We start from the raw sequence: 19,472 nt of genomic DNA, 5'->3' as shown, positions 1-19,472 counted from the left end.
CTGTGGAAGCAGGCATGCTGAGGGTGCTTCAGCACCTACTGTTGTCTGTTTCATCAGAGAAAAACATACCGATATGTTAATCATCTTATAGTAACTTGGAGGCAACTTTTTGACTATTTCTCTAAAAAATACTGTTGTTAGCAGTAGACAGCCACCAATGATACAAAAGCACTTTTCAATTTTCAGCACCCTGAGTTCAAAACATTTTCCTGCGCCTTTACAAACCACCTCAGCTGACTCCTCTCAATCCATATCATCAGGACCAAGACCATCATCTTTTCACCAGTCTTCTAATAGGGCAGTTTTTCCTGCAAGGATCTTTATTTGTTCCTTTTATTACTACAAGCATGAACAGCTCACAATGACAGAATTCTTGACACACAAGTCAACAGCAGAACTCGGTTAATGACTTGATGAAGCCTAATTAATAAAAAGCGCAGCAGGAAGAAAATCTGAATTTAATTCAAATCTGTCAGAAGTAATTTTTTGTAAAGTGATCCTTTCTAAGCCTTTAAGATATCTTTGTAGCTAAATACACATAGCTACCTTTATTCCATGCATCTTTAGCCTAATACATATGACACTGAAGTGAACAACACCAGCTTTGATAGTCCTCGAGGTTGCAAAATGTGTTAATTGGTGCCCAGCTGACTAGTTCAAAACACGGGCTCTGATGACTGTACCAAAACAATTAAGAGCGAGCAGCAAGCAGAAAGCTGGATGCCCTGGGCCCTTGAGAACTGAAGTAGCAGGAGCTTAACATGACAACGAGGAGGCCCTGTCCATGGAGATCTTCAGAGCGTGCCTCTTTTTCCATTTACCTTGACTTTTAATTGCGCAAATGGAGCTATTAATAGGAGGTTATTTGAGTTCACTTGGTGCTCCAGGTGTAAATAAGTTGGAAACGTCCATCCATCCTCTGACTATCCAGGGTACATGCTGTGGACAAATTAAAGATCACTTCACCAATTTGCATGTCTTTGGGTTGCAAATAGAAAGTGCCTGAAGGAAATCCATACACACAGACTGCGGACAACATGCCCCCAGGCCTGGAAGTGTGAGATAACGGCATTAGCCGCCACACCACCGTGCCACCTGAGTTGGTAGAACACCCTGACTATCTATAGAAGAATCCCCTCCCCTGGGTTACAGCAAATAATGAACCTTTCTGCCTATGCAACTTCATTTTGAAGAACAGTAACAGTAACTGTCTGAGATGTGCATTAATTGGAAAATAAGTGAGAAAAACACTAATATGTTCCTAAGGATATTCAGTTCTCATTTTATACTAGATCTCATTGATAATAATATACTTTTAATGAAATACCCTGTAGGCTTTGAAAACCACAGTAAACGAAAGCATCTTTCTAATAATGGACAGAGACTGAGGACACAGTGATTCCACACATCTTCGGGCAGACATGGCAGTGGCTTTGTGTTATGATGAACATGCCTCTTCAGATTTAGCCATATAAACCAACCTTTTTTTGTGAAGCATCTGGTTAATTTGTGTCTGTTAGAGCAACATTTGTCAAAACAAAAGCCAGGGTATGTGACTCCCCCCCCCCCCCCCAGGAAAGAGGATCAAACATCACTGACCTGCAGCTTCTGTGAATGTACAGTATGTCACGTGATCCAGGCTTCATCATGAATGTATGTCATGTGACCTCGGCCTCTGGGATCCGCCCAGCTGGCTGAGCTCACTGACTGTCAGCACGCATACCCATCACCAGCAGGGGGAAAGAAAAATCTGTATTTTTAGTTTCAGTCTTTCATCACTGCACTCCCTCTCTCCCTCTCACTTCTCTCTTCTCTTTCACCCTCCCACCCCCATCTATTTACACCTAAGGCCCCAGGAAGACAACCAGGGGAGAATGTTGCAAATTTAGATCTCTGTTTCTCACTTTGGGAAAGGGGCTCCGAAAAGAATTTGGCAAAGAAGTTAAAATCCTATTACATCTCCATCACCGTCCCACCGAGCCCTGTTCCCCAAAGGGGAGCCAGGTGTTTATGCACCATCAACAGGCTTGTGTTTGCAGGAGCCCCGCATTAAAGAAAAGATGTAGCCTTAGACAATCTGGATAATTCTGTGGGCTTCCGCCCCCTGAATATTTGATGAGGAAGGAAGGGAGGGGCACTTTTGTGAAAACGTAAAAACAGGACAATTGTGATAGAATGAATGAAGAGACATAATGACTCATAATGGAACAATGAGGATTATGTCACTTTTTATGCATCATGTGTGCATTTATATTACCTCCCAGGGAATGTACTGCATGTATGTGTCTGTTTCAGAAAGGTATTAGATTTGGATGGAGCAATGGAATAGAAGGCATGTACCCCAGATGGATAAACAACTGATAAACTACTAATTTAAATGAGATTTGTCATAATCTCTAACGATCAATTACTTTAGTCTCACAGGCGTGAAGGTCTAAGGCATTACTGCAACCCAACCAAGAATCTTCTGCTGCCACCCAGTGGTCCTATGCAATAACTGCAATAACTGCAGGAAAAATGCAGAAAAACAGGCATTTTACAATTCTCACACAGAAACTACGTTGTAGATGGCGATTGTGTTGTATAAGTACCCTGTGTAATAATACTTAACACGGTGAAGTCCTTGAATGATGACTCAGTCATCAAAATGCATCCAAGTAGTTTTAATAAACACTTACTGGAAATGTGTACAGCTCATCCAGACTATAAGATTATTCCCACATATTTAACTACGGTTTTCTTTCCATATAAAGTTTAAGTACTTTAAGGGTTGAGAGTTACTTTTTAAGAGTTACGATTAATCGCTTAATTCTTGCTTATAGCTCCCTATATATTGACCATGTTTTACATATTAGGTTCAGTGCATTGCTTAATGACATAAAAGTAGAAAACTAACTTATTAATGTTCAGTTCCATATGCTTAACCGTTATGCTATATGCGGCAGCTGAAATTTGCAGTAAAACTGCAGTCTTATTCTTAGGCAGAAATAGCTGGATTCTCACACTCGTGAAAATTTAGCCATGATTGATTTGTTCATTAACAAAACATTCTCAATACTGCAAAGGGCATGATTAATTTCCTCTGCGCTGATAACATCAGCAATTCTTAAACTAACTACCTGGGAGAACTGAAAACAAGGCCTGGATTTGGAATCGAGGTCCAGATTTGAAGAACTCTGATCTAGAAATTACAGCACGGGACATTAGGCAGGGAGCGCACCCTGGCTGGGATGCATGTCACGACCACCAGGAAGAGGAACTCTTGGGGCAGGCATGGTGGGGAAATAAAAGGAGTTTTATTGAACTGGATGAATAAAGATTGAAAAAAAAAACGGGATTACAGGGGATCAAAATGGGAGGACTGGGCACCAGCAACAAGACGGTACGACATCAATGACTGGAATAGAGAGGATGAGACAAACGGGTACTTAATACAGAGACTAATGCAGGGCAACAAGCATCAGGTGAGGTCCATCAGGACCATGTGAGGCAGGAGACAGGAGGGTCAGGCAGACGTGGCGGGCAGGACGTGACAGTGCAGACCCTGCAGATCCCTTTCAGCCTCTGAAATAAAAAAAATATCTTTTCAGCATCTGTTCTCTCATAAATAGGGTGATGTCCTTGGAATCTCATATATGCATTCATGTAACTCTCTTAAAAGGGTGGTAATAGCAATTATACGTCATTGTCAATAATTAATACTCCGATCTGGTTTCACACAGATCAAAAAGCTGGGACACATAAAAAAAAGCCTAAAATGTGTTTCAGTTTTTCAGCACTGATGCCCTCTTGACTGCTCAGGCATGTCATTTTAGAACTGCCTCCTTTGCTGGTTGTATTAGGACCCTATTTCTAATTTAGATCTAATGGCTAAAACATTATTGCTCTGGTTACAATGAATATAAAGAAACCTGGTAGCTGGAAATGTATAGTGTCAGACATTATTGCAAACACAATATTGTTTGGGTCAATGATAAAAATGGCATTCCATTTAACATTTCATGAGAAAGAGTGTTTTAAATTAATTATAGGATATTTTATTGGAACTGAATATGATATAAGCTATTTTTCAACGTTTGGAAAATGTCAAAAAGACCTGTATTCACTTAAATCTTTTTTTCCTCACAATGTGTGGCTCAGTACTTCTGAATTTGAACTGGGCCCTTGTGCAAGGCCCTTGGCCCCCTGAAACCCGCTGCGAGGGTGTGACCGATAAATGGCTGAACCTGTGCTCTGACCCTAAGCTTCACTTTCATCTGTATATGTGCACTGCAAGATACGATATGCAAAATCTAAGGCATTCCAATGTACTTGTTCTTGTGGTAATTGCATATGTCATCACTTCCAAATAAACAAGTGTAATCACACCATATTGTGCATTTTTAAGACTGTGCATGCATTTTCTATTTTAAAAAAACATGCAATTACAGCATAGTAAAATTAATTAGAATCTAATCAGATTCACTGATTTATCAGCAAGTACTTTTACATGCAAAGAACTTATTTTGACATGGTGTGCCAAACAATCAATACAATTTTATTATGTACAAACATTTCGGTTTTCTAAATAATGCAACCTTGAAAATAACGTCATTTAAATCCCTATTATATAGAACGTTTCACAGCCACTTCCTTTTTCAGTTTTATCACAGAGCATTGCATATTATATTTGTGAACGCAATCTTCCTACTTAAATTGTGTTTACAAGAGGCATGCTATTTAATGGGTCAGATGTGCAATTGCGAGTTCGTTGATGACTGGCTAATTTCAGAAATATGGCAAATTGACACTGTATTTTTTGCTTACAGCTTGTGACAAATTGGTTTGGGAATGTCACACTCTTTCCCTTTTATTTAGGCCTACAGAATTTTTACTCATCACTAAATATTTACTGAATTTTAACAGCCCAGGTGATCTGACATTAATGCACAAAATAAACACATTAAATTAATTATAACGAACAAACGCTGGAAAACAGTAAGATAACTTTAGGTGATGTACTAAAGTAGGCCTACATAATTAGCCTGGTCATTGCATTGACTAGGGTCTCCACATCATAGGCTGTCTGCTTGGGACGCAGGTGCGAGGTGGGATCTGGTTGAATGGAAACAAAGGTGGCAAATTATTATGGATATAAAGAAAAGGCTGACTGTAAACCCGTATCTGTATCAGATTACAGGTCATGTGTGAAAACTCAATTAAAATGCTGGAAATAAAGAAATTTAACAGATGTTAATTAAGCATCGAGCAGCGTACGTCTGTCTTTAATTCAGCACTACGTATCGATGCGGATCCCTCCCTCCAAACGCTCGCCGTCGTTCACCGCTCATAGTTTTGCATCAACATAATTAGCCAGATGGGTCTCTTATTGACTGAGGGAAGCTGGACCGAAACGTTCAGCGCTCACACGGAGCCCGAGTAAGCAAAAGCAGGGCAAAGAATGTCCGCCTGACATAGACGCCTTTGTCACTTCATTGGATCGTACTCTACCGATAACGATCAGCTGCAAAAGGTAAGCTGGTGAGATATAAAAAAAAATATATATATCTGGTAAACGACCGGGGAGAAAGAGCCATGGTACTGTGATCTGTGTCTATATGGGTAGGATCTTTAAATGTCATGGGCACTATTATAGCTAATTTAAGGTTACTCACAATCTGTTTATGTAAGAGCGCCTTACGATCACTGAACCGATTGAGGTGGCTTAATTGAAACATAAATATATATTATTCATTCAGACTGTTGCGATCAGTGCAATATGCAATGGCAGCTCTCTGACGTAATATATTACATAAAACTAGATTCTATATAACACCTACAATTAGACCGGCGTGTGTGCTTGTTTCACCATTTTTTTTACGTTTCTATCACGCAGACGCTTTTCCTAAGCTTGATCTGTTATATAATTTTGTCCCACCGTTGAAGGATAGAGAGGGAAGACGCACTTTTATTTTACCCTTAGTAAGATGCTTTTGTAAATAAGCGAGGCGTTTCGTGTTGTAGGTTAATATAGATACTCCCGTTTCAACTGATCGGTTACAATGAACGACTTCAGCTACAGCAAGAACAAGAAAAATATGAATATATTGCTTCGTTAAAATCATCACAATTGACGGTATGTTGACCATTTAACGGTATGCATTTTATTTGGACGAATTAATAGGATAAAATAAATAAGTCAGAATGGAATAGATAGGCTAGATGGCAACATTCCATAGGCTCATTTTACTCTTGCAAAATATATAATATTAAGTGTCTCGGCGTTTCATTTTTGTTAGGCGAAAACCAGCAAATGCTCCTTAATAAGTGCTGCTTGCAGATATATTAGTAAAATTGGGTATTGCATGAAATATGTCAATTGAAAAATTACTTTGTGTGCATTTAAAATGTATATTATTAATCGATAAAATGTAGATTATTTACAACATCATTAGCCATGGTGGATGGATGAATGTTACGATAAATGCTGAACTTCGGTTTTCATTGGTATAGTCTGATATTTACATGTGGCATTTGACCGACAGGCTTTCCCAAATGCAAGGGGGCGCTATAACTTTACTTAACATTGTTACTGTAACAAACTTAATCTAATCGATAGTTCTGGACAGGGAGCTGCATTCTCTCAAGCGGTGTTACCTTTCGCTTGAGAAAATTGGTTTTTGAAGAGCCTGCTCCACTGCGATCGAAAGATTCAAATGACATGTTATTCAAAAGTGTTCAGCTTTCCATTATTGTAGTGTATTGTATTGTATATTGTAGTGTTGATGGGCTGAAGGATTCATTTCTAATACTGAAATTTCAATAATATTGAACTATGTAGATTGTAGGTACCTTCCTGTGGCGTTTTTTACTGTAAAAGATGCAATAATGCATAATTCATGGTTTGATTACATCCTTTAGTCTATAGTATTGAAAATGTTTTTAACTTCTTGGGTTTTCAGTTGTCGGCTTCAAACTGTATTTTTAAAGATATGAACATACTGATTTCAAAACCAGCAATGCAGAAATCTTGCTTTTCAGTTCTGTATCAGTTGCTTCTGCTGAATCTCAGTGCTTGTATATCCCCCAAGAAAGGATCGATATTACTCCCTGAGTCGCGCATTTTGGATAAATGCCCAGCAGGCTGATCAGTGTAGGCCACGTCTATCTGTAAACTGATCCACCCAAGGCCAATGCAGACCATTAGAGTTCTCCCCTGGGAAAAAGAAGACAAAGAACAACTAGTCTTCTTGAAGATTCAAAATAAGAGTGCAGTTCAGACGTGCAAAGAGAAGTTCAGGAGGATGGTGGGCTTTTGACAGAAAGAAGCGGGAGAGATAAAAAAAATTTAAAAAAAGGCGTCAGCAATACATTTGCTTGGGCAGTTCTATGCAAACGTCTTAGGTGGGCTTAGGAAATGTTTAAAGCTATTTATCCAGGTTGTAAGAATACATTTGCTCAGAATAAAAAACACAATGTAACATTAGAAAATATGTTAATTAAGAGTAGTAAAACTAGCAGGAATTTCTTCCATGTATTTGTTGAATATCACAACCAGCTCACGTAATTAGTTTAATTAGTTAAATAACTTGATGAGGTATTGATTAGCCATATACGGTCTGGAAGTTGTCTATTCAGAAAAACGCACGGGTGTATTGGATGGTTGCAAATTCTAGGATGACTTTAGGAGAGGTTTTGGTTTGAATTGGTTATGTTAACAAACTTTAATAGATAAAATATATTTTAGTTTGACACCAACATGAAAATCATCTAAACATGATTTCCTTTGACTGCGTAAGACTTTGCACAGTACTGTATGTGTGAGTGGAACTCTCTCTTGCCAAATATTTCCTTCACATCTTCCACCTTGAGTCCAAAAACACATAGTTAGGTGAACTGGCATTCCTGAGTTGTGCATAACGTGTGCCCTCTGATGGATTGCTTCCCAGCCAGTATGCTTGCCTGTAACCCAGATAGATTGACTTTCTACAGCATTCTACACAATTTATGCAACTATGCTACATGCTTTGGACAAAGATATGTCTAAAGCAGTCTCTGCTATTAAACATATATTTGTTTGTCATTGTGTTTGGCCCCATGGTTACTGTGTAACATTAATCCAATTGTTAACTTCCTTTAAAATGTGTTTTCATTTGACTGCAAGACAAGTAATATAAATATTCGGTGTTCTTTTATGTGTGTGAGGCCGCGGTCCCAAACATAAGGATCAACGTGCATGTGTACTAAAGCAAAGGACTAAACTGGCCATGGGGCAATTCCAGGTTTAATCTCATTAATCTGTTTAAAACAAAACATTGAATGTGTAGTCAGATTATCAAATGGAGGATGCTGATTGGCTGAGGATTATGTCATGGGGGTAAAAAGAGCTACCTAGGTTTAACGGTCATATGGCATGGTTAAAAAAAAGTACAGATTATCTACTTTGAAACCTTTATTGTTTCTTCATGCAAAGCATGTAGTTAAATACATGGCATCATCGCTTTGAGACGATGTAATGTTGTGATAATGCGCTATACAAAAATTAATTTTTTTGCTTGTATTTAAACACAGAATTAGCTGTAAAATAGCTGTATTTCCATAAAATATTCCACTGGGAAGGTATTCCTGAATCATGTTTCAGTAAATAAATTATGATTGCATTTATAAATACACTAAAAATAATCAAGCATTAAAAATCAGAGGTAGAAGTATGGGCACGACAGAGGATGACCTAAATGAAGGCAAAATGATTTACACTCTGTGCTGGGGACTGCTCTGACCTCTTCTGATGGGTAAGAGTGATTGAGTCTATTTTTAAGTTTCAGTGACGAATTAATGATAACAAAGAAACTTGCTGTACAGGGTAAAAACACACATTTTAGAGATCAAAGTGTAAAGCCACACCCTCTGATTGGATCATAAAGCTGTGGGAGGGGCTAACAAGGAGGAATGTGTCCAAAAGAAGTACTCTAGGAAGACTGTTTAAAGCTTTACAGTGATAAATACACCTAAACAGGGCAGAACTGCAGATTGCAAGACATATATTTAGATATAGCTGCTGCAGTTAAAGTGAAGTGATTAATTGTCAGTGTTGACACACCATAAAATGTGTCCTTTGCATTTAACCCAAATGTGACCTTGTGACATAGCAGGGGGCAGCTAATTCAGCACACTGGGAGCAGTGCTTGGGGGTGGTACCTTGTTGGTCAGGGATTTGAACCAGCAGTCTTACAATCACAAGTATGCTACTCTAACCATTATGCTACCACTTAGTTCTATTCAACTTGTTAAGAATAGTTGCAGAACTTGTACACATTCTGGAACAATAATGACAAGTGAAACAAAAAACCTTTAATATTCATCTTTTGTAAATGAAATGGTTACTGTTTAACAGTATTGTCACAGTTAATTATGGCTGGCATCTATTATGAGAGTAATTGTACATTAAATTCATTGTATCCTATGGCCAAACTGTAGTGGACTGTTTCCAGTTAATATTTTCCTATGGCCTGTTCAGATTATAACAGGCTTTTCCCCTGAAAACGATACAATGTTTACGCAGACTTGCTCTCTCACCCCCTTCATGGCTTCTTTAGTACTTCCTAGGAAAAGGTGATTCCATGTTCATAACATAAGACCTGGTGACAATGGTGTAATTTATTGGAAAAATGCATTCAACAGTATGTATGCGCTCAATGCACTGTGCTGCCTAAGACCGGCTCCATACCCCCCGCAGCCCTGGTCAGAATCAGCACCAATGACTAGAAAACTTACAGTTTCCTATTGATGATTTCTAAGATGGTTTTGTACATGAAAAAGTGCACTGCTTATTACGTTAAATCAGGGGTCTCCAACTCCAGTCCTGGAGAGCTACGATCCAGTAAGTTTTCTACCCTACCTTGCTTCTGATAAGCCACACTTGTTCCTGGTATTTACCTGAGAACTAGTGTGGCTCATCAGAAGCCGGGTATGACAGAAAACCTACTGGATAGTAGCTCTCCAGGACCGGAGTTGGAGACCTCTGTGTTAAATGTCCTGTTCTGAGAGGTCCATTAACTCTGCATGTTAGAACAGAAATAAGGCCAACATTGTAACTGTAATCAATAAACCCCATTTTATAGAGAATACGGGTATGCGTATAACCCCTATTTATGTGAAAGCAATAAATGGATACCCTGTAAATAAATGAAGAATTGTTCTGTAATAGAAATATGAAGTGGAACTGACCAGTAAATTTCAGAATCAGATTATTTAGCCAAGCATGTTCACACTAGCAGTGTAACGGTACATAAAAATCACGGTTAGGTACATACCTCGGTTTGGAAATCACAGTTTGGTATTTTTTCGGTACAGCAGGGGTAAAAGAAACAACAAATTGCTTCTTTTTTCTTTATTAAACAGTGATTTACTGAACAAAGTATGACTGTCTTTCTTAAATAAAAAGTCCCTGTCAATACTGCTGCAACTTACCAAAAAAATTAAAGTTTACTTAAAAGGAAATCAAAATAAATATTCTTTAAAGTAAATAAAATGTCCATTAAGGTGCACATTTAGAACATTAACTGTTCCTGATCTGTACTGTATTTTCACATTAGCAGATTTCAGCTTCATATTAAAACTGTGGAACACAAATATTGTCTCATAAAATACAAAGCATAACATTTTTTTTTTATTATTTAAAAATTAACTGTGCTGTACTTGTATTCACATTAACAACTTCCAGTTTCACATTACGGCTGAATCTGAATATGCGTACTTGACCGTACTTGTGTTCTCGTATACCCGTTTTACGTAATTTTACATTGCCGAAGACCAGTTCCAAATGCTAAGAACACAAGTACATGAGGACGGTAAAAGTTAGCAAGTTAGCAAGACTGGTCTTGCCAAGTACGGTCATTGCGTTCTTGGTATTGAGATTCACCCTAAGACTTACGTGTGCATGCGTAGTGGACGTGGTGCGGCTTCATCTGCCTCTTTCCCAGTGTTGCTCGGGGGAAACACACAAACACATAAAGTTTTTCCACATTTGCTGTACAGTGGTACCTCGGTTCTCGATCTTAATGGCTTAATGGCTTCCAAAACGATAAAGAGCTTATCCCAACATTACCCCTGTCCTGCCCCGATCGTCCGCTCCTTCCGTGTGCCACGCCCCCTCGTTAACCTCGTGTGGGATCCCCATGTGATCAGCTGTTTCTGGTTGTTGTCATTAGTCCTCTGTATTAAGTCCGCGTTTCAGTTTGTTTCCGCAGTCCGGTCATTGGGTGCGTTCGACTTGCTTACAGCGCTGGCTTAAAGCAACGCACTCTGATCCTGACGCAATGCATTACGGTTAGATGCATTGCGACCTCTCACCCGGCTGCACAAACTGGAACCGCCTCCGTGACGACACACCTTTGCCCTTATTGGCTGAAGAGTTTAGTTACACGCATGACGTTTGTATCCCAGGCAGTTCCGATGCGTAATCTGCTATTTCTCCCGAATATCACGTAAAGCAGTGAGAACTGGTTTTCAGTTAATTTACCTGGTAAAATAAAGTTTAAATAAATGACATAAATGCTCTAATAGTACACGTAAGTTAGTGGTTTATTTATTGTTAGTTACTGTAATGTTGCGCTGCTTTATTTGGTTAATCGTCCAGTCTGTGAAGTAGGCATTCAAGTAAGAATTGCATTGTAGTATGACTCATTTCCTGTACAATTTATATTAGGTCAGCGTTCACGGTTCGACTTCTGATATTCAGATCGAGTTGTAGGTCAAACTTGTTTGTTTGACTTTCAAGAAATTCGAGTTCTAGTGAGTTCGAGAACCGAGGTACCACTGTATTTGTTTGATACTTATGCTTACCAAACCAAAAGACCCATACCAAAAATTTCCGTTATGAATATGTGTACCATTACACTCGTAGTTAACACACACAGGGAATTTGTCTCTGGTTGTCAGTGGCTCCATAAATACACCAGACACAGCTAAGGAACGATAAGACAATGAACAAATTCTATCCGATTGCTATATACAGTGTGGATGTGTTGCTGATAAATGTATAAAAAGTGCAGGACTGTTCAAAACATTACAGTAAGTACAGTGAGTTACTTATAGCAATGAGGTTTTGCTTATTAAGGGGGCAGGGAAGGGGCAACTGTGCAGCTGAGTCAGTTGTTCATATGGGTGATGGCTTGTGGGAAGAGGCTGTTCTTGTGCCTGTCTGTTTTGGTGCACCGTGATCTGTAGGTCGTGTCCTGGGTATGAGGAGTCTGTGCTGATTTTCCCAGCCTGCTTCCTGGCTCTGGATGAGTACAGGTCTGGGAGGGTGGGCAGGCACTGTGCAGACCTGACTATTTGTTGTATTCTGCCCTTATATTGTTTTGAAAATTTTCAAGCAATTCCATCCATCTTCTGTAACCACTTTTCCTGTTGGGGTTGCTGTGGCCCAGAGCCTACAGGCACAAGGCAGAGAATAACCCATTGCAGGGCACACTTACACACACATGCACACTTATGGGCAATTTAGTAACTCTACTTCACCTTTGCACATATTTTTGAGGGGGGGGGGTACTCAGAGTACCTGGAGGAAACCCCATGACGACACGGGGAGAAATACAAACTCCACACACACATGGAGCTGGGGCGGACACACACACGGAGCTGCTGTCTCCCAGAGGTGTGAGACAGCGACGATAACCACTGCACCACCATGTCGCTCCTTCAAGCAGTTCCATGACTTGCAAATTTTATGTCGCCACGTATGCGCTACTGCTGTATTTAAGATCGAGTTCAGTTAGCGGTAATTGAATAATGATGTTGAATCCCGAAAACAAACACGCAGTACGTTTTCTTATCTTCAGCGAGAAGAACACCTTGCTCCCAAACTGGTCAAATGAAACAAGTGATTGGCTCAGATTATAGTGCATTAACATAAGAAGTTAACATTTTCCGCCAGACTTGTGCTTTGCCTTAATAATATTCCCTGCTTCCGAATGGAGCCGACATTCTCAGTGGGCATCTTATCAGTTCCCACCAGGTAGTGACTGGCTGCAGGTGCCCATTACACCCACCATGGGTTTAATCCCTTATGGCAGCTTCACTGCTCTCGCAGACGTAAACATCCAGCATTATGGGTAAAATACACGTTCATAAGCAAAATACTACCAGTTGTTGCTTGGGAAGGCACCAGCCCATGTGATTCTTAAAGTTGATTGGAGTTGACCTGCTCATAAGGTGGATGCTTTAGCCCAATTAAAAACTCAGGATTTACACACACTGACCCGCCGTCCATATTTATCAGTGTGTTAATAAGTAGTGCGTTATTTGTAAGATGATATGTCTGGGATATACTGGTGGCGTTCCATCTAACGGATAGTCCCGCAATAGGAATAGTGTACAGCTATGAATGTGCAACAGTAAGCAGATCAGGAGGGCGCCTAGTGTTAACATGGTGTGAAGATTTCCTGTTCCGATTTTCAGTTCAGTGCCAAAAAAACAGTATGTTTATGGCTGTGTTTTTTGAAAGCTGAATGGGCGAAATATGACAGGGAAAGCGAAAAAGGGAAAGTATGGGGGGGGAAGGGGATATATGAGCTTTTTCTGGTTGAACTAACGGTTATGGGGTAATATTGGAAATGACCATAATCTTATTTGTATGTTACAGCAAATGGTGTACTGTGGAGGTAAGGTGTAGGTGTGAAAAATCTTGCTGTGATTATTGGAAAAAAATGTCTATTTTCAGAAGTTCCTTTAAAGCTGCACGCAGACCTAACGTCACCGAGTGAGTGTTGGCCGTGGGAAGCCGAGCTCACTGCAGATAAAGGAAATGCTGCCCGAACAGCTTTGCTGACATTCTGTCACAGGCCTGGCATGACTCATTCTTACTTTGGCTGCAGTGAGGTGAGCCGGGTGCAATGCCATTGGCTGGGCCCGTGCGCCATACCTCCTTCCCTCCCCACTTCCCTCTTGATTGGTCATTCTGGATCAGCCGCTCTGCCATTGGCCAGTAGGGATGCAGCAAGACAGGCGATGTTAGAGGTGAGATCCTGCATCACTCGTACTGTCATGCTCATTCCCCAAGGGGGGGAGGGAGGGCTTTACATCAGCCGGTGCTGAAGAACGGCAACCTTATAAGGAAATTCCGAATATTACACAGCATAGATTGAATAGCCAACCACTTAAATGAACACTGTCCTAGAGCTGTTATTTGATATCTTATTGAATTAAACTAATTCTATGTACAAGTTTGTGAGTAGTTTGTACAAAATGGACTTTCAAAGTATTGAACAGAGTATGATAATTGAGAATAGAGTAATTTTTAGTGACTAATGTTAGGAGCAAGTGTAAAATTGGATGGAATGCCTGTTGTGAAACTTTCTGAAGGGAATTCTCTCCAGGGAGAGAAATTCCTGGTGTAATTCCAGGTGTAATAAGGCAGGGAGTCACAGGGGAGCCCAACTGTAAATACATGGATGGAAATTACAATGGACATTTACAAAATGGAGAGGATGACAGCATTTGTTTATCATAAACTAGAACGACTTGTTTCACACTGGGGTAAAATTGGTTAACTATGTGGTGCCCCATAAGCCAGATTTTATCTGAGATTTTATCTTTTATATAAGAGCACTCCCTATCTGTAAATAGTTTTCTCTTTTCATTCTTCTTTCTATATACCTGTACTGTTGATAAGTATTATGGTAAGACTAATGACAAACATGAATATATGATGTATATAACATCTAAGAGATACGTCTTGGAAATGCTTGTCTTATGCTGAATACTAAATTAAAAAAAAATAAATAAAAAATAAAAAAAGACAGAGGGCGGGGTGAGTACAGACTCGGACAAGAATGTGAGAACTTGATATGCAGCCTCCTAAAATGCTTAAGACCACAGTCCAGCTATCTTGTAGCAGCATGGAGAAACACCTTCATTAGAACTTTCCTCCTCCACAGATCCTGCATCAGTTTGAGCACCAGTGTCATAAATGGGACACCGGCTGTGTCTCAGTCAGCGTCCTGAAGAAGAATCAGACTGAGGTGATTTAACAGAAGCTACTTAAACTGCTTATAACGCATCAGCAATGTACCAAAACTAATGAGGCTAGGAGATGGGCTCCCATGTAAGCATGGACCTTTAGTCGTCATTAAATGCTTCTGTTCAAGCTATTGTTCAGAAGGGGAAGGAATGTCAGGCTCAGAATAAAGATTTAAGCCATTTTAATGAGCCTGCTGCATTCTAGTCGCTATAATTTAGCATAAAATGTACCTGTAACTTTAGTTCACAAGCTGGACTTGAAAGTGAACTGCCATCCTTGTCTGAGTCATTGTTAGTTTCTTCCCTGAAATATATAACTCAGCTTAGATTTTGTACTATAAAATTCCAGTGTGTTAAACCTTCAGAAAAACTTAATTGACTACCAAATGTACAAAAAAGTACTTGAACTTATTTCAATAAATGGGTTGTTTTGTCATTAAAACAAATATAAAACAATACGTAAAACTTCCTCCTCCCCATTTAGTGCATGGAGGTATTTTCAACTTTATCAGTTAGATAAAAAAAAGAAAATGAATAGTGTATTAAAGGAATTTGGAACATACAGTAAACATAAGGAAGTCATGCACACAAAGACTACTGTAGATTTTGAGGATCTTCTTCCAGCTTCAGCTGTGTGAAAGGAACTTCACAGAGTTGTATACATTTTTGTTGTTCAGTTGACACATTTATCTAAAGCAAGTAACACGTTTTGGCAGCCTGGCGGCTCAGCGGGTGGCGGACCTGCAGTCTCCCTCCACTCTGAGTGCAGTTTGCATCTTTCCTCCTCCAGTGCAGGAACATGCAGGCAGGCCAATTGGCGTGTCGAAAATTGCCCATAGCAGGTGGTGGGCAATGGACTGGCATCCTATCCAGGGTGTTTCCTGCCTTGTGCCCAGTGCTGCCTGGAATAGGCTCCAAGCCCCCTCCCCATGACCCTGTTCTGGAGGGGCGGACGGACGGATGGATGGATGGATGGATGGATGGATGGATGGATGGCTGAATGGAAGGTAGTTACCCATTCTAGAGTGAATGCCAGCTTGCCGCAGGATACCCCCATGCACATACATACTATGCAGTATTTAGGGATGCCAGCTGAATGGAGCATCATGCCTGGGCTTCATACATAGTGAAATTTCACCTCCCTCCGCGTTTCCTTCCAGTACCAACTCCGCGGATGAGAGAAACGGGAACGGCTTCTTCAGTAATCAGTTCAGTCCTGCGACCAGTCACACAGCAGTGTCTTCTGTTTCAAGGCCCTTGCAATCACTCAATCTCAATCCATTATAGTATCTTTAAGGCTGTCTGAAGAGACACCTTGAATAGAGCTTAATGCCTCCATAAAATGTGTCAATTGGAGGAATTACTTGTAGCAAATTGTGCCAGATTACTGGACTAGTTCCTGAGCCTTAGCCTTGCTTAACTCATGCAATCCTGGCTACATTTTTAGCTTTTTTTAGCACCCTTTCTGAGGCATTACTGTGATTTTTTTAATGCCTTGAATTAACCATGTAATTAGTCTGTAACACCATCCTACTAAACAGAACACCTTTAGTAGTTATATTGTGATGTAAAAGTACAGTACATGGAATAATAGAATTTCTGATTCCAGTTCATCTTTAAAAATGGCAGACTCTCTCTCCCTCTCTCTCTCTTTCTCTCTCTCTCTCACACACACACACACACACACACACCCACCACCTTCATTAGGATGCAGCGTACACAGCCCTGGAGTGACTCACTCCACAGCAGCTACAGTCAGCGTCTAATATTAAGCTTCTGACTTCACAGTGGCCAATGGAGGATTCAGTTTCCACGGCAACCCAGTCCAGACCACACCCCTCCTCTCCGTCACTCTCCCCCTTCCCACCATACATGTGACTTTCAGAAAGACATCCCCCGCTCTCTATATTGTCATTAACCCCCTCCTACCCTGTGTACATTTTAAAATGTGGTGCTGAGTTGTGTTTTGAGAAAGTCAGTTTTATTAAACACTCTTTAAAAAAATTCAAAGTACTGTGTACATAAAAACAATTTAAATTCATAATAGGCCTATATATCGTAATGTATGTTTCTTGTGCAACTACAGAATATTAAAATCAGATATTAAAAATTGAACTTCATAGTTGATTAGTTTTGCTGTTTATCAGTTTCCAAACAATATTAATATTATTATAGCATTATTACTGTTGTCTAAATTCCGAGTTAGGAACGGTGAAAAGACACTGCGGGTCAAATAGTCATTGTATATTCAATTAGATGAATCACGGAAGGAGTGTCTTACATTAAATATTACTTCCATCCATCCTCCAACGCCTTCTTCGGGTCAGGCTTACAGGAGATCTTGCAGCCTGTCCGAGCAGCATGGACTGGGGTGAATCCTCGATAGGATATAGGCTATGCATAAGCCTTAACCAGCTTCTTACCATAAATACTGTTGTGTGCGCGCGTGTGTGTCGGGGGTATTCCTTGTGAACGAAATCCTTCGTAATGTAAGAAACGGTAACGGTGAGGTCATAAATGAAATTGGATAACCCTTTCTGGGGTTTAACCTCGTAAAATCATTAGAAGAGCCGAAAGATGAGGCGTAATAAACGGAATTACGACAGCACGCCAGTGATTTATAGATTACAAAATGTGATTGGTGCCAGCGATTCCTCCTTTTTCTCATAATTACCACATTTGAAGGGAATTTTGAGGTGCTGCGTTACACATGTAGTCCCAACACAGAGTAATCCGCGTTCACTGGTGTATTGATGGAAAAGTTATTGGCGAATCTTTTAAAAGAAGCAGAATCGATGCTGTTAATCAGGCTGACTAGGTATGCTTACATGTTAAAATTGCGCGCATAACGTCATCAAAGTTAATCTGACACCACATATCTGCGAAACATGCGATTCATATTATGTTAATCGTGTTTTGAATAGAAGGGCTCATATTATACAGCCGGACCCGTACAGTACATTGCATTACATAATTCGGGTTTGCTCAGTATCAACAGTAAGAATCAGTATCCTTACACTATGGACCACGTAGGAACGCTTTATTATAAGTTATGTTATCACATTTATTTATATATATATATTAATGTTTTGTACCTCAGTTACTTATGAACATCAATTGAGCCCAGGGTCTGTTACGTGTTACGGGCAGCAAAAGAATCCTTGCTCAAACGGAGCAGATGGCTCCAGTGCATTAGTCCAGGATACCCCAAATGTACTGAGAGCCAGTGCTTCGCATTTTCCATCTTAAAGTCCTCAATGTAATTCGTAATATATCATTACGTAAATTACTTCAGACCAGACAATATCTTCTGCTGCCCTCAGAAAATGCAAAAATATACACCGTTCTGTCTCAGAATCAAACGTTTTCCAGTGTTCAGTGGGAATGCTGCGGTGAACGGAAATGAATGCAATTTTAGGAAATGAAAAGGCGTCGAGACGGAGGATCTGTACTGGCACATGCATTAATCGTTCTTGACTGGTAATCACCCTGGAAGTCAGCAAGCAATAAATAAATAATGGTTAAAATGGTAATGCAAACTGAAAATAGAACAGCGGGTACAAAAAGGTCTAAAAGCGACCTTTGCTAGGGAAATTACAGAAAAATTTGATATAAAATAGTGTGACAAATGTATTTATTACGGTATGCATAAACTGTAAATATGGATTTTATGTCAGACATAAAATTAATTATATCTGCGTTTCTGGTATAGTATTCTGTAGACTTCTTGACGCTCAAATGTCTATTGATTCAGCGGTGCAATGAAACACGCTAGGATATCTAACACGTGACCTAGTATGTTCATGGATACCTGACGTGCTGTTTACCAGCATCCCTCAGTCCCGGATGTTGCATGTGCGAACCCGCGTTCCAGTTTATGGGGTTTCCCTCTTTCATTGTGAATGATGTCAGTGCAAGTCAGATGGATAATTCTTATACAGTCGTAATCCAAGAGATAACAGCATGAGCTCTACCACTCATTAGGATTACAGATAGCCTTTGGGAGGCGGAATTAGAGGGCACTAATATTGGGAAACTCATTATGCATAGGCTGGTGATGGCATTTGGTATTTAATTAAGAGCTTTCGACTAAGGGACGCACTTCGCTTAAGAGTTATATTAGTGACAGGCGTTATGCTGTCCAGCACAGGTGGCATAAAATCTGACATATTGACATTGACCAGCTCAATTAAGATTTGACCGATCTATTCTAAATATAAATATATAGGCCTATTGAAATATGTTCATGGTTCATTGAAATTGCATTTCACATAGGCCATAAGAAAATTGCTTTCTATTCCCATGATCTTTATTGTCTGTTCTATTTGTTATATTGCAGTTGGGCGTTGGAAACGTGGGCAGTTGTTAATTGGCCTTCCTGGAGTAGCCAGTTAAACGATTAAAAGTGTGAGTTATACTATAATGGATAAAGCTAGATAGAGTGATACTCGTGTCATCAGTACGCTTTTATA

At 39.9% G+C, this 19,472-nt stretch overlaps 1 protein-coding gene across 2 annotated transcripts in view; it reads left to right on the top strand.

Moving 5' to 3' along the window:
* Positions 1 to 5,268: 5,268 nt before the first annotated feature.
* Positions 5,269 to 19,472, top strand: part of LOC111835238 (mitogen-activated protein kinase kinase kinase 12) — a 35,189-nt gene continuing 20,985 nt past the window's right edge. The window contains exon 1 of one of the 2 annotated variants that reach the window (XM_023795321.2): positions 5,269 to 5,512. The gene's annotated coding sequence lies outside the window, so the exon portion shown is untranslated. Of the gene's footprint in view, positions 5,513 to 5,682; positions 6,116 to 19,472 lie in introns of those variants that run through there. The other variant, XM_023795322.2, reaches the window with a different exon arrangement.

This window comes from Paramormyrops kingsleyae, chromosome 8 (genome assembly GCF_048594095.1).
Source record: "Paramormyrops kingsleyae isolate MSU_618 chromosome 8, PKINGS_0.4, whole genome shotgun sequence".
NCBI classification, from domain to species: domain Eukaryota; kingdom Metazoa; phylum Chordata; class Actinopteri; order Osteoglossiformes; family Mormyridae; genus Paramormyrops; species Paramormyrops kingsleyae.
This window is presented reverse-complemented; position numbering and strand designations above follow the sequence as displayed.